The sequence below is a fragment of the Haemaphysalis longicornis genome, unplaced genomic scaffold (genome assembly GCF_048455015.1).
Source record: "Haemaphysalis longicornis isolate Haplotype H1 unplaced genomic scaffold, Haemaphysalis longicornis Haplotype H1 scaffold_12, whole genome shotgun sequence".
Lineage (NCBI taxonomy): Eukaryota > Metazoa > Arthropoda > Arachnida > Ixodida > Ixodidae > Haemaphysalis > Haemaphysalis longicornis.
Genome location: NW_027526225.1, coordinates 14,059,260 through 14,068,484, shown reverse-complemented (window position 1 = coordinate 14,068,484; position 9,225 = coordinate 14,059,260). Strand labels below are relative to the sequence as shown.

Below are 9,225 nucleotides of genomic sequence, written 5' to 3'. Positions count from 1 at the left end.
GCAAATGCATTCGAAGCAGTCCTCAGGTAAGAACGTTTTCGGGCGTTACAATTTCTCCTAGTCAGCTCACACAAATTGAAGATTAAAATATGTTTATTATCTTCAAGATAAAGGGCAATATTATAAACAGAGAATGCGCAACCTGTAAACCATGAGGGGTTCTAAGCATTAAACCCCTTTTCAGCAAAAAGAAATCTTGACACATAAAAGCATATGCAGTAAACCCTCGCTAACTCGAACTCGCATATCTCGAAATTTCAGTTAAGTCGAAACTTTTTTTCGCCATGGGTGCTATGTATTTTCCCCCTCTTATCTCGAAACGTTTTTCGGAGGGGACAGCGGATATCTCGAAATCTTGACCGGGAGGGCAGAAGGCAAAGTCCACTTCAACAGAAAACGAGGCCTTCGTGCGAACGCTTAGCTCTCACTACAATTCCGAACGCGGTCGTGAACGGCGAATTTGAAATTCCGGCAGACGAAGCCGTTTTCTATCCGCCTTGTCAAGCAACTGTGGGAGTGATCACGTGAGCGCACCGGCGCACGACTTATGCGCGGTGGGGCGGCGTGTGCAGCGTGCGCCCGTAAGTACGCAACCTAGCCCTCTAACCATTACACCAGGAGACCGAAAACTTTCCGACGCCGGGAATCGAACCCGGGCCTCCTGGGTGAGAGCCAGGTATCCTAGCCACTAGACAACGCCGGAACAGCTCTCTTTATACCTTTCTCTCCCTCTCTCTCTCTTTCTACTTTATCCTATCACTCCCCCTCTACTTCCCTTCCCCTGCACTGGGTTGTATGCAGGTGAGCTCCCTGCCGAGCTCAAAATATCCCCAGTGAATTTCCTTTCATTTTCCCGTCGCAAACCACAACCACCACCAACCTAGCCCTCTCATGTGCAAGCTGGTATTCTTTGTTTTCCCCGCGATCTGCGCGCGACGCATCTTGAGTTCAGTTTTGCTGAGTAGTGAGTGGTCTGTGCAACGGACGCTTTCTAATATCGACCGAAATGTCCCGCCCAAAGCAGTGCAAATCTCTGATGGTGGAGAGAAAAGTCCCGTTATTCAAGGATTTTTTTTCCCTGCGAATTCTTGTGCCTTTACTATGGTAGCTCTCTCGTGCAGTATAGCTTTTCCTGGCAGCACTGGCTTTTCTTTTACAGTGACCCGGGCAAACATTTTCGGCGTTTTGCTTAACTCGAAATACCGCTTATCTCGAAATTTTTCCCGGTTTTTACTACTTCGAGTTAACGAGGGATTACTGTATCTCAGCCAAGCTGTGCTTTTTCTCGCATGCAAGCAGTTTTATAAGGGCCAAAGGTCAGAACGTAAAGTCCAGACTACAAGTTCAAACTCTGAAATACTCCCCAAATTGGAGTATTTATTCTAATATAGATAAATCACTGTTATGCTGCCCTTTGTGATTTTAGCTAACTGCATCTTGCTAACGCAAAAACTGTGTAAGCAAACTCTATATTTAAGACACATTCGCGAATGCCACTAGGTTATTTATTGCCATATTGAACAATGAAGGCCCCACCTAGAGAATTCTTATGCTGCCTAAATTAATAACGTTGCCACGGCGGACGAATTTGGCAGACTAAGGGTTTTTTTACAGTGCACGATCTTATTACTGCCACTAAATTGCAGATGTCCCCTTGCACTGCAAATGCCTGGAAACGCACGATGGGGCGGCTCTTTGTAAGCTGACCTCGCACCCAACACTCCCTGGTAGACACGTGTTTCGTGCTACCGTATGGTGAAATCCGCTTTTGTTACTTATTGTTGTTATTACGTGGTTTATCGCCAACATAACCGAGGTTCTATTTTCTACATAAGCATTTTGTCTTCCAGAGGGCTTGCTTACTTTTCGGTCCTGATAAATACGGTAAATTCAGTCCTGGTCCTGATGCTCGACATCGGGGCAGAGAAACTACTTTTTTTCTGGCACAGACGGAAACAAAGAGTGTTCCTTGCAACTTGCGTCTATGCGTGCAAAGAATTGTTCGCGGTAATGTGCTACCGCTAGAGAACGGCAAAAATACGATACATGTATCCTTTTTATTGAAGCGCAGTTTTGTAATTTTATTTATCTTAAATCGAGCGATATAATTTATCCTGCATTCGGCATATGCGCATTCACTCTTCGTATTACGGTGAAGTTTGGTTAAGGGTTAGCGATTGCACGGTATATATATCGCAACATTTGAGGTAGCCGAAACGTCTTGACGCGCAATTACGTCGGAGTAAAGCAACCATATGCTTTTGAAGAACTGAAATGTAAACAAAAAAACAGAGCACTTCAAACCTGTGTAAAGGAACGTCCAGCGAAGACGTCACTCTGGTAAGGTCTCCGATTCTGAGGCTTATCTTTATTTGAGATTTGCTGTATGCTATTATAACGACAGTAGTGCGAACCCTACGTCAGACAAACGACACACAGGACTGGATGGCAAAGACAATTGTCCGTCTCGTGTGTCGCACAGGTCACGAACGTGCAGCAGCCCAAGACAGAAAACGTACTTGTGTAGCTGACTCTAGCGTGGACATATAGTTGCAAAACACAAGTCCTCAAATAGAGTACACAGCCTTCTTCAGAGCATCATGCGGGGTTATCCCGAGTAAGGACACGTACTAGACCTCGAAGATGATGGCGTTTTTCGCACCCGACGACGGCATCACGGTAAATTTTGAGTTCGCATATATGAACACTATCAGGCTCATCTGTACGCCTGCTGTCCCACGGTTTGGAGATGCAGTGGAGCTCCGGCAGGCGCTTTTTCACTTAGGTCATTTCAGAAGCGACCAAGGCCACAAATAAACGGAGAGTTTCATCAAGGCCATGTCAAGTTTGGCTAACAGCTGCTTGAAACAGCTCATGGTGGATTCACTCACGCTGCACTTTCGTAGTGGGTTTACATGGTGATGTTCACAAACAATAGACAGATAAGTTCACAAGATATCATGTGAAAGACTTTTTTCCTCTGGAGGCTTCGGTTCTTTGTCTTAAATTGCTGAAACTTTGCGGGCACAGAAACATCAGAATCACCGCTAAATAGCCCTCGTTGCTTGCGCTCATCAGTCAGAAACCACGTAGTCTCGCATCTGCAGTTGAAGTGCTGCTGCCTAGTCATCCAGAACAACAGGCACCGCAGGAAGGCCGCTCATCGCCATCTTGCTCAGGCTAATTTCGCCCACTTGCTCGTGTTGCTCCCGCAACCTTCAACTTTCTTGACGGCTCCACACTCCTTTTCGCATCTTAATTCTACATCTTGGCGTGGATGAAGTCGCGGTTGCGTCGGTCAGTAAAAACACCCTTGTCGTAGTCGCAATTGCGATGATTATAAACGCTCCTATTCCAACCCTAGTCGCCTTGCGGTTCCCCAAAACCGCGAGTGTCACCATTCTGGCGCCACAGTCTGATTAACGAGCTCAGTCGTGTGCCTCTTCGAGTAGCCACAGGAGGCCACCGTTAGAGCAAGTGCGTCCCCATTCATGTGGGACGACGATCGGGGCGGCGGAGTGGTCGTCCAAGAACTTCTTGGGGGGCTTCCAACAGCTGTCTTCGAAGCTGCCCGACTCCCGTTCGCGAGACATGACGCCACAGGGTTTGCGGCTCGTAGTATCCGATAGCCCAGCTCGGTGCATCGATGATTGGCAGAGGTTTCTAGAAGCGCCAACGCCAGCGAAGGTGACAGCAGAGAAGCCAGAATCTGCAGCAGCACAGCCACCGTCTTGCAAGTGGCCCCGGAAATTAAATCCGCTTGTGACGTCCACCTACATGCTCTGTCTGCAAGAGACCGCAATGATTAGCAGCGACGTCCAGATCATTGAATAACAAGCTGCGGGAGCTCCCGGTCGGCCACATCGTTGTAGGTATTGATTACGGAGTCCTCGGAGAGCCAGGGGGCCTGGCCTACCGCAAGGACGATTCTGTCAATACTAGGTGGGCTGCTAGGTACACTGAGTCATCCCTCCAGATGTTAGGATAGTTACTCAGGGCGATCAGAGTCGTCGCCAGCTCCTAGGACGTGTCCGTCGCAGATGCACTGCTTACACGCAGTGGGAAAGTTCTCTACCTTGCCAGCCTCCGCAGTTACCTTGTTATTGCCGGAGGAGACCACGGTGTCGCCGTGCCAGATGATGGCAAAGTAATGGCTTGATATACCGGAACTCAGTGCAGCAGCTAGTAGAAGAACCTTGGAAAGTATGGCGAAGTAGACAAGCGTGCGCATTTTGGAACACCGTTTCGACGTACTCAGCCTGCTTCTAAATCGTCCAAATAAAATGCTTCCTGGACGTGCTTGACAAGGGCACTGATTATTTGTATTACTGTTGACGCCGCTCAGGTGCGACAGAAACCGGGACGTCGGTGTATCCGGATCCTCAAGTCATGATTTAATTGCAGCTACGCCGCGTGTGAACCCTTCTCTCACAAAGTAACGGCGGGGGCGAAGCTACTCCACGGCAGATGGCACAAAATACGACGCTCAAGAATATAGGCTTTACAACTGAGAGCTGGAAAAATATTTCAGGTGGGTGAGAAAAGTGAACACAAAGAGCACTTGGGCGCGTCCTTGTGTTGAGGAGGATTTGCTCCATTTCGGATAACAGATAATGGTTTCCGATGATTCAAATGTGGTAGACAATGTGGCGCTGGGTTACGGCATGACTTAGAGAAGAAGGAATAAGCAATAAATAAACAAACAATAAACAACATCTGTGTCCGCACGTTCGAACAGCAGTAAAATATTGCAGGAATGAATTCCCTATTATAGATGAGAAAATTTAGATTTGTTACAAATTTTTAACAATAAACTGATACTGTCCATTCCGTTATTACAAAATCTCACGTTTAGGTGCATTTCAGTGTACAAGATTCGATTCAAACGGCTATAACAATTTCATTTTTTGAACACTACCTTTCACGAGTTTGAATTTTAATCCCTGTAATATCAAAACAACGTTGTGGCTGCATCTCGTGTCGAAAGTGTCGAAAATGTGTTTTGGCAGTGTGTCCGGCTGTTGGGCAACGTCGTGTAATCGGCAGTTCGGACAAAGAATGGGTGGACTGCTTGGCAACATGTTTGTTTTGTGTTTTAAAAGCTTTTTGAAGTGTGAAAGGGTCTTACCACATAGACAGCCAAGCCTTTAACATAAACGGAAGCAAGTACAAATAGAAATGCTAAGGGACGACCGCTAACTAACCTCGAAACATTACCTTCATCCCAGCATATGAGTTATTTTTGTGGAGCCGTCTCCTCCGCCCAATTTTATCGCACCTATATATCGCAGAAATAAAAGGTTTCATTTCATAAAGAACTGCAGCCACTACCTCAACCATTCTTTTTATCCGGATCACAAAAATAAAATAACAAACGATCTTGAGGTTCCCCTGCAGGGCTACATGTATATTTTTAAAGGAATATTCTCGAGATTACGACACTCCCTAATAAAAATGTGAGGGCAGCGCGAACTCTAGTTTTCTCGCAGACTGCACGTAGCGGCTGTGTCTGAAGAAGGGATCGCGTCATCAGCGTATTCAGGACGACGCACGCCACTCTGGGGCTGTCTCGCAGCACGACGTCGCCGCCGAGCATGTCTCGCGCGCCATTGGCTTGACGTCCTCACCCTCACACTTCGTGATACTTGCTTCCTCCGCTTGCTTGCTTGCTCTATCTCGTCAATTTTCGGTGTCGTTTTCGTTTACTCTGTTATAATGAACCCAACCGCGAAGGGAAACCACAGAAGAGGGGTTCAGAAGCAGCGCTGTAAAATTGTATTGAAAATTACAAGTACAGAATAAGTAGCCACTATCCATGGAAAACTAATTTACTATGCTATTCTTCTTCACTAATCGGTCAAAGTTTGGTTTGCTCTGGAGGCGATGTGCATCCTTTCTGGTTGCAGGCTTAAACCCCATACGAACCATTACACATGTCCGAATCATTCAGTACTATCGCGTTCTGCACTTGTCGGTCCCCAGATAACAATTGTTGAAGGGACCTGAAAACACTTTTTTATCTGACATGTAGCGTACCTTAGAATGGGAAAGTAGATAGTTTCTTGTCGCATTTGTAACAGGATGTAGTAAAGAAATCCTAATGCGGGTTAGCTGAGGCAGGTCTATGGTCTTACTCGAATGAAGGCCGAGAGCAACCCTCTAAACGACAGTTTAAGAAAAAATTGGCACAGCATGCACTAGTGGTGGAAGGTCGGAAAAATGGCTACGCTGGAGAACCCTCTTCCATCGTCGGAGACTGGTTGTTGCACCTCACATAGATTTCCGAACTTGCTACTGAATGTTCTCCACGACGGTCAGGCCCGAAGCGCTTCGCCCGCAGCCTTTCACATATCTCCCAAAGTGGACCCCGTTATCACGCTCTAGAACCCGCGGCAATCGGCTTTACGAACTGGGCGTCGGTAGCGCGAACACGGCGTGTCTGCTTCCCACTTCATGGGCGAACGCGCGTGAACTTGAGAGTAAAAAAGCACGCGAGAGGTCAAGCCAGGAACGCCGGACAGAGTGTTTTCGCAGGTCGAGCTGGTCATCACCGATGAGGCAATGGCCAGCTTCATGAGTCGCACGCTCAAGAGCACTCGGTATTTTTCCTTACTTTTTCCTAGCTCCACACGTGGCGCGAGCTCACACGCAAGCCTGGCCAACGCTGGGCGCTCCTCCCGAGGCACTCGCGGAAATGCGCTCGGACTTTCTTATTTTCTTTTGTGGTAACACTGTAGGGCGGCACTACAAGCTTTAAAGAGCTCTGCTTTTAAAAGATTATCGCAGGTAGGAAAGGTAAGATAGTACGTCACAGGCAGAGGTATTGGGCAGATAAAAGTCCGATTGGGTATCTTACACAATGGAAGTCGAAAAGGGGATTTGAAAAGAAAGAAAGGGTATTGAAAAAATGGGAGGTGGAATTTGAGGAGCGAGGAAACTACTAGTACAGGTAACTAACTACCTACAAAGGCAGAACCAAGGTCTATAATAATGCCTAAAACATAACAGGTCAACTGGCCAAATTAGCCAATAGAAGACGGCACACAATGCCCCTACAATCGTTCAAACAATAGACAGGGACGTTCAATCGTTCAATCGTTCAGACAGGGACGGGCACCACCCGTCCCGGTTTCTTTTTACTCGTTCAGATACGCCTGTGGCCTTTCAAAGACAAAGTGCGTTAGTGGCCTTTTGTAACTGTGACGGGCGACGCCTCTTACATATAATAGGCTTTCCAGTAAACGGGTGGTTGTCGACCTGGCGGAGTGCGGTCGGATAATGCTGTGCCTGCGTTGCAGACCGGGCACCGGATACAGGTGGTGTTCTGTTGTTTCATCCGTGGCACATACATCGCAAATCAGGCTGTGAGCCATGCTGATAGAAAAGGAATAAGCGTTGGTGAAAGCGACCCCTAGCAAAATGAAAAACGACACCCCAAAAATCATATTGCATACTTTAGGACGATTCTCCATTAATTAAAGATGTCGATGACTGCCCGTTGCTATGTCTAAGATAGGAGCGCGATTTTGTTACGATGCTATATAGGTTATCTGACAATAAACTGGTGTGTGATTGGGACGGCGAAATTTTCGTGGCTGTTTTCCCGTTACTCTGGTATGACGTGTGCTGTTTTGCCGTTCGTCGTTTTGACTCCGCTCCATATGACCCGCATGCACGGGTCGTGTACAGACCCCAGCGCTAGTTAACTAATGTAGGTCGCACACTACAACCCTACAACCCTAGCTCTGTAAAACCAAGGAGAATAAGGTTTCGCCTTTGTAATAGACTTTTTACGTGAATAAGAAGACGTGTGCACATTGGGGGAAGCCATCAACAATTTTTTTTTTTTGCTTTTTATACCACTGGACCCTGGAGGAATGAAAAAAACGTCCTTTTTAAAGCGACGCTTTCTATCTTTCATTGATGGCGTGCCCGAGCTTCTTAAAACGCACTGCAGGAAAGCCAACTTTATCCAGTGTGAGGGCTTATGATGATGATGATGATGATGATGAAACAGGAAAATATTTTCGGTGGTCGGAATCGAATGCACGTCCCTCGCGTTATGAAGACGTCTTTTCGATTACGCCCTTCCGACACCGTAAAAGCAGTTTCGATTTGAAAGTTCAAATTTTCCTCTGCTACGCGCGCTTCAAAAAAAACTGAATTCAAACAAATCAATCGGAAAATCCCGCTAATTTCACTAAGAGAAAGCTTCGAGCTTCAAGGATCTTTCACGTTAGATGAAAGGGGTTTCGATTTTTTACGTTTACCACAGCAGCAACTAAAAGGCAACAAAGGCTCATCAGTATTTGGTGGCAACGCAGCCATACCGCTGGGCAGAGTGATGGGTAGATGGGGAGCAAGTAACTGCTGCTGGGACTATTTGGGAGTCCAATTTTATTCAAGAGCGAACTAGAATAAAACTTCAAAAAAATAACCGCAAATAAGCATTAGCCACTTAAACATCAACCTCTCACAAAGGCAGCCCTGCTGGTCGTCTACAGAACCCCGCTTCCAACTAAAGTATGAAGCAAAGAACAACGCCGCCAGACGGTAGATCGTAAGTGTTTTTATGACCCACCACTCACAGCCAAATCATGAGGCGGTGCGTTTGGTCTGGAAGTGAACGTCATAACCGCCATTGTTTTTCTCCTGCATTCACTAAGGTGTCTACAAAGCCTTCTTTTGTTGTTTGGGTCACCGTAATAATAAGGTAAGGACGCTCCGGCCGGCGCTTCACCGCGTATGGCACGTGCTCTGGTGTTTGACAGACGAGTTCTCTGCAAAGGCGAAGCCGAAGAACACTTTAGACAGGAATGTGGGTCATTAAGACGGGGGTCATTAAGACGGGGGTCATTAAGACGGGGCTGCCTTCACTCCCCTCAGTTTCACTTTTAGATGCGAAACATCTCATGGTCGGGGCTACGTCCCTCCCTTGTTGTTGTTGTTCCGTCATTCACACCCCCACTGCGCATGCTCGGCTTGCTGAACAGCCGGTCCCTTCTATGGCTCCTGGAGCGACAGTGCTGCCGGTGTCTTGCTGGGCCAGCACGAGACGAGCACGCTTCACGCGCATTCGGCGTGTCATCGTCGTCGGCAGCGGCGTGCGTCGCCGAGTCTCGGCGGGCCGTGATTACAAGCAGCCGACAACCATCCGGGGAACGTGCATCGACCTCATCTTCAGCAACTTCAGTGCTCATCCACTACAACAGCCCTTGACTTTAC

The 9,225-nt window shown here is 47.3% G+C and overlaps 1 non-coding gene across 1 annotated transcript; it reads right to left on the bottom strand.

Annotated features, from left to right (window-relative positions):
* Positions 1-631: 631 nt before the first annotated feature.
* Positions 632-703, bottom strand: Trnae-cuc (transfer RNA glutamic acid (anticodon CUC)). Its single transcript has one exon. It is a non-coding gene; the product is annotated as a tRNA-Glu (tRNA).
* Positions 704-9,225: the final 8,522 nt, after the last annotated feature.